The 7238-nt window shown below is 39.9% G+C and overlaps 1 pseudogene; it reads left to right on the plus strand.

Moving 5' to 3' along the window:
- Window positions 1-5071, plus strand: part of Fcf1-ps6 (Fcf1 rRNA-processing protein, pseudogene 6) — a 16613-nt pseudogene extending 11542 nt beyond the window's left edge.
- Window positions 5072-7238: the final 2167 nt, after the last annotated feature.

A 7238-nucleotide genomic window follows, 5' to 3' on the forward strand; every position in this document is an offset into this window, starting at 1 on the left:
ATAGTAACTTCCTGTGGTATTGTTTGGGGGGCCATACAAAAACAAACAAACAAAAGCAGAGGAACAGCTCCAAGAAAGCGTTAGGTAGCACAGATACAGATGTGGAAACAGAGGTGGGGAAAGATGAAGACGATTGATGTTGTCTGGCCCTGACATGCATGGGCACATGTGTGTATATACAAATGCATGCTCCCTCCCTCCTCCCTCCCTCCGTCCCTCCGTCCCTCCCTCCCTCCCTCCCTACTCTCTCTCTCTCTCTCTCTCTCTCTCTCTCTCTCTCTCTCTCTCTCTCTCAATGTGTAGTTGAGGTGAAGGAATGCAGAAGTTCTGTGTACAGGGAGCCGGAGAGAGGAGACACAGCTTTGGAACAATATGATACATTTGAATTTTTTTTTTAGTTATATCTAGGACTGTGGGCAAGTAATTTATCTCCTTTGTATCTGTTTGTTTTTGAGACACGGTCTTTCAATGTAGTCCTGACTGTCCTGGAACTTGCTATGTGGAAGGGGCTGGCCTCAAACTCACAAAGATCCACCTGCCCCTCTGTCTCCTGAGTGCTGGGATTAAAGACATGATGGACTTTGTTCTCATAGCTTCACGTTTAAAATAATGTTTTGAGAGATGATGACTGTGTAAAGTGCAAAAAAAACACTTTAAATACTCCATAAAGGATGGTTATGATGGCTAGCCCATCAATACTGAGAATACTTAAATGTCATAAAGTATTTGAAAAAGATGAATTTCGGGCATCAAGGAGGACTGTAGCAGTCAGTTAAGACCAGCTTTGTTCATTTGGCTCTAAGCCAAGCACATGTTCGGCTGTCAGTTAAAGAATACCGACCGCCTTCACCTTCTCCCGCTCTTTAACAAATTCTTTAAAGTGGGGTGGTGGAAGACATCCAGGGACACGCAGAGTCTGCTCTTAATGGATGGTTTTAAGCATCCACATTCTTGAAAGAATTCTAGTTTTGGACTTGCAAAGGGCAAAGGCATTTGAAGGCCTGCACCCAACACACCGCAGGAGAGCATTACTGTGACAGACACATTTGTCTTAACGTTTTGCTGCACGCATAAAGGATGATACTGTTTTCCCTTATGGATAATAAGAGAGGCAAGCCCGAGATTACGTAAGAATGGCTTAGGAGAGATAAGCATATTTTCTTGTGAGAGATGAAGCCAGTTACAGAGGAGAAGTCCAGAACAAAGCACTCTCCTGCAGCAGGGGACATATTTGATGACCGGATGCAAATATTATACACTTTTGAAAGTGCTTGATACCACAAGTAGCACTTGGTAGCATGCGCTTCACTCAGCACTTTTGCTATTTTATTTTAATGTACACGATTAGCACAGAAGAGGAGAATGTTAGGAAGGAGAAATTATATAAAACATGGAAGCTGTCTATGGAGGAGCAGACAGCTGAGGGACAAGCACCATTTCCTTCCCATTTCCAGCCAGAGCAACACAGTAGAGTTCAGACACACAGGAGGGATGAATGAGGACAACTTTTGACTAATAAATAGAAAGGAGACGTTCTGGAATAAACCTCTTGGCATATAGAAGGACCTCAGTAATTAGACACCCACTTGTACTAGCCTCATTCTTATGGGAAGACTGCAGGAATGCTGACTGATGGATTACTTATTGAGCACACATAGGCACCATGAATAGTCAGATGAAAGCTCTCTTAGCTTTTCTGACAGGACTTAAAAATTGTCTTCCAGTGGTCTTACCATCCCTCACTTCCTAGAATAGATTTTTTTTTTTGTATAATTGTTCACGCTAAGGCAAGCTTTCAGATCTCTTAGTTTCAAAGTTCCAGAGGACTCATACCAACATATCTAAGAAACAGGCAATCAAAAGACAACAGCAACAGAGCCCAGCCCAACCCACACTAACAGGACCCCTGTTCAGGCTCAGTGTGAAAACCAGAGAGGATTTTTTTTTCTGCCAGGTTTCTGTATGTTTCACCCCATAGTCCTTTGCGTCTCACTTTTGAATATGGCCTCTTTACTTCCTGCCTCTTCTTTTCCAACTTTCCAGGTAAAACCTGTCGTATGAGTAGCGATCTATGGTTTTACGAGCTCCTGTGGCTGGCTCGGGTCCCTGGGTCACACATCATACTTTAGGGAGGAGGAAGTACCTTTCTCCTTGTTGGAGTGTGTCCTCTGATTCCACTGCTTTGTAGTTTTCTAGTTAGTGAACTTTCATTATATTTGTGTAACGAATCACAACGTTACTTTTAGTATACAAAATGCCCTAAACCATTGAAATATATAGCGCTTTATGTTTCTGTTTGTTTTGCTCATGTCTCTCAATTACTGTCCAAAATATAAGTTTGAGACAGTAACAACAATAACCAAGTTTTATAACTCAGCCATCAGTTGTTACAAATAGATTTCCTATCGCAGGCTGATGAACCATATTGTTAATTGACAATTAAGACTGATGTGAATCTATTGGACTAGCTTTAATTAATTCTTACCCTTGGCTGATCAGTAAGTCTCGGGAGTGAGCAGACATGCTTATTTAGGGGATAAGGGATGCGTTTATGGGTCCGAAGATGAATTAGGAGGTCATCATGCCCAAGATATTTGTGCCTTTTTTTTTAAAAGAATGGTGAAGAAGTGTGTTAGTATAGGATGGATGATGCAGGGTTCTTTCTACATTTAGCAATTTCATATTAACGATACAGCTGTCTTCTGCGGGAACCCACCCAAACACTTGGCAGAAGCAGAATACCAATGGTTCATTTCTAATTAAACTTGTTTATTTTATTCTTCTCTCAGGGTGTGTATGGACTTATTTCAGGTTTGAGTTTCCCCTCCATGAGATACAAAGACCAGTGTAGGAAAAATAGCAGAGAGAAGCTGTCTTTAAATATTCTAGACTTAAGTCTTAGGTCTGACCTTTCTCATTCCGCGTCTTCATCTGTCCAGTCATTGCAGGTGTATGTGTGTGACTGTCTTCTTCCCCTTGTATCGTGCGTATATGATGTCTAGCATATTCCCCAGGAAATAATCTGCTCTCAGGGAGGAGAAGCAGAAATAAAATTGATGCTGCTTTTCTCAAGCATCTTTATGGTTAAAATCTTACTTTGAATTTGTTTTTGAAAGTGGTATTCCATTTGCTGAGAAATGAGAGAATATTTCTCTAATAATCTAATAGGGCCAGGGAACATAGAATTTATGATTTAAAAACAATGTAATAGTGGATTATGGGTTTTGTGAAGCCTGAAGTAGCCCTTATGGTTGTTTTGGGAGTTCTTTGGGATTTGCATAACTTTCTAATTGGAAGGAAACAATAGCACTTGTGGCAGCTGCCCAGAGTCTTGTTCCCCACAATACCCCACCCCCAAGAGCTTAATTCAGCTTTCAAATAAAAAGAGATCATAGTATAGTGTGCCTTGAAAAATTGCCTACTTATTTTGCTATTTTCTTCTATCCCTCTATAAGCTTGGCTGTTATACTGGAAGATAATTGGGGAAGAGCTGGAGAAATGGCCCAGAGGTTAAGAGCACTTATTGCTCTTTCAGAGAACCCGGGCTTGGCTCCCAGCACCCACATGGTAGTTCACAGCAATTCATAACTCCAGTTCCAGGGTATTCAGTCCCTTCTTCTGACTTCCTCAGCCACCACACCCACTTATGGTACACATACATGTATTCACACAAACCACTCACATGCATAAAATGAATCTAAAACAATTTTTAAAGGAAAATGACTGATGTTTAGAGCTCTTTCTGCTCTTTCAGAATACCCGAGTTTGGTCCTCAGCACCAGAATTGGGTGATTTACAGCTCTGGTGGATCTGACCTCCAAGAAGACCTGCATTCACATGTACACATACCCCCACACAGACACACATACATAAATGATAGGCTATGTCTTTGTCACTGGTGAAATGAGCTAATTCAAGCCAGAGTAGATTATATTAAAGGCATGTTTACTGGGAAGCTGCTCTCAGGTGGGTGAGTTCACTGGCCCCAAGGATTGAGTCCAGGGGAGTCTCCATGAAGGCAGGGGAAGTGGGTAGGAGAGAAAGAGGGAAAGGACATTCATGTGGTAAGAAGAGAAAGAGGAGGCGGAGGAGAAGAAGAAGAAAAAGAAGACAGAGACGGAGGTGAAGAAGGAGAAGAAAAATGACAGAGAAGGAGGAGGAAGGGGAGGAGGAGGAAGGAGGAGGGGGAGGAGGAGGAAGAAGAAGATGAAGAAGGAGGAGGAAGAGGAGGAGGAGGAGGAAGAGGAGGAGAAGAAGAAGAGACGAAAATGTTTGGATTATATAGGGAAGAACCTCTGGGTGAAGGGTGGCCTGGCCCCTGCTGGAAGAATCTGGAAGCCAAGTCTGCTTTGATATATAAAATATGTACTTCAGTCCCTCGATCCACAAGATCAGACAATAAACATACATAAACATAAATAAACTTGAAGTGATCCTGGAAGAAACAGAAGAGTGACATGAACTGGAGGAAGCAAAAGAAAACCAAAAAAAATATGTGACTATAAAGTGAATGCTTAGTCTCAGAGATGAGAGACTTACAGGAAAGAATGAAAGCTTAAAGCTTAGGAAGGAAGAACAGAAAGATCCCAGTGTTTGGAAGGAAAGAGAAGTACCCTAACGCCCTTCCTAATTACTTTTCTAATACAGTACTTAACTGGATCCACCTTGTCACTTCCTTGTTGATACCAACTTTATCAACTTTCTTATGAAATCTAAATTGGATTTGGATTTAGGGTGTTGATGATAGTTGTTGGTCTACATGCCAAGTGGATTCCCTGTATGACTGATTTGTAATGGCAGAAATTGAGAAAGGGGGGTAAAGTATTGAGTGGCATTAAGGATAGACAAGGATCTACAATTTGTCTGGTCACCTTGGACACATAAAAGAACCAATGCTGATGAGTGCTTAGTACAGAAAGTAACTCAGCATAAATGCTATACTGTGGCCATGGTTGACCAGTACCTTAAAAGAAGAGTCCAGAAAACCTCTGGAGTTCTATCATGTATATTTATAACCACACATTACAATATTGAATGGATGCTGGATGATTATGAAGCCCCTTGGTTCTAATTCTTATACAACAAAACTCCTAACTTTTTTCTTTAACCAACTTTCTATGTTGTCAGCTAACTAAGCACTTTACAAAATATAAATAAATAAATAGACCTTTTAAAAAGAAAAGGAGATAACACAGGCACTAAAAACAAACAAGCAAACAAATAGATGAGTAAACACCAACCAACAACTACCACCAACACCAACTACGAAACACCAGAAGAGAAAGCTTAAGGCTGTGGTAGATTTTTGTGTAGTTTTGAGTATTTCTTCCTTAGAAGATTAAAAAAAATCCCTAATTTTAAAAACTGGTCTCCAAATAATAAAGTCCTATTGTGAGAAAATCAATTGGAAAGGACTCTGCAGTCCATCTGCCCATAGAAACAAATGTCTGTGTCCCACATTGCTGGATGCCACACAAGGTTTCCTATGCACATAGCCTGCCCAGCCCACCAAAGCTATCCTGACATATCTATTTTAGAGACAAGGACAAAGGACAAGTTTGTTCTCCAGACTAATCCTCCAGATCTTTTTCTTCTTTGGCCACATGATAACCAGATTCTATCTCACACAGTATTGGCAAATCAACAAACGAACACCCATTCTAAGTTGGCCAGATGTTCTAAAATAGCTTATGTTTAAGCTGGTTTTGCACTTCATTGTAGGGGTGTGGGAAACCATCAGGGGCCTCTGAAATCAGTCTGGTGACTTGAATGACTTACTGTAGACAATCAACAGAGATGACCGCTCAACTACCCCAGACATGCTGCTCTTGAGTAAAATTTGCTTCTCATCAGACAGAGTAATTTTAAAAAAAGATAATAGATTCTTATTCTTTAGTCATAGTAAACCCAAACTGCCAATGCCCTTTTCATCCTGCTTTGAAACACAAAGCCACACCGTGTGAAAGGTGGGTTACTTTGGATCAGTGTAAACACCTAGCCGTCAAAGAGCTTCCTGAGTTATTAGTAATGTGAGTGCAGTCATGGAGTTCTGAGATGTGTACGTATCCATCCAGGCAGGGGGAAATAGTGTAATTAATTTGAAGCTGTTATGATGTTTCAATTGATTTGGATCAGAAAAAATGAAGAACAATTAAGAAGAATCAGAAAACAATATCCCTTTTAGTATTCTAAAGGGAAGAGAAAAATTAAATAGGAGTTTAATTGAAAATTCCGATCTATGTGAGGGAAAAGAAAGGTTATATAAAAAGGATTCTTGAATTATTCTGGATGCACTAGTATTGGTCCAGCATCTGCTGCAACAAAAGTCTGGCTTCCAGTGTTGACAAAATGTCCTACAGGACAGAAGTTCAGGTTAGAACTTAAAGTATTAAAGCAGGCTTAGTTGACTTCAATCCTTTGGTAACTGTTCTGAGTGTTAGTCCTCAAAATTACTTTTCAGTAAGAACCATGAGATGTCATTATTTTAGTACACTTATGATCTCCCATGGCCACTTGACTTTCTAAATGTAACCTTTAGCTATGAAGTTGAAGTACATGTGCCTGTGTTCACAGCTCACACCCTCTAACCCTGTCGTAACATGTAGCATGCTTATTTAACAGAGAAAGCTCACTAATGTGACTCTAAGCCAATTATAGAGGATAAAAATATTTAAGTTATTATTTTAAACTTTACAAGACAACTTTGAAGATAAATCACTAAGAGTTACATGACCATAAAGTAACATCTTTCTATACAGCATCAGTTATTCATTACTTAATTATGTATTAAATATTTGCTATAATTATATATTACTTCTTGTTGTTTACTTCTTCAATTTTTAGTAGAACAAGCCAAGGTTTCCTGTGTCCACTGTCCACATAATTTTCTTGTGAGGACAGAGACTCCATATATGCTAGCCGGAGCCTATAAACCTTATGGGACTTGAACTTGAACTCCAGCTGTACAAGTAGTGGCTTATGATTATCATCTCAGCACTGGGGTATGGGATAGGATGGTGGAGGCTACAGGCTTAGGTCCTACCTCAAAACAAACCAGAACTCAGCTTAAAAAAGGAGTGAAGACAAGTAATGGTTTTTCTTCTGGCAACTACAAGATCTACTGCTTAACGGTGTGATTTAAATATATTGAAATAAGGCATTGTAGAACATTTTTAATGCTTTAAAAGAGACTGATATTAGTATTCGATCAGTTTTTCAAAATTGTGATTCCTTTTTAC

Source organism: Rattus norvegicus, chromosome 9, assembly GCF_036323735.1.
Source record: "Rattus norvegicus strain BN/NHsdMcwi chromosome 9, GRCr8, whole genome shotgun sequence".
Taxonomy (NCBI): domain Eukaryota; kingdom Metazoa; phylum Chordata; class Mammalia; order Rodentia; family Muridae; genus Rattus; species Rattus norvegicus.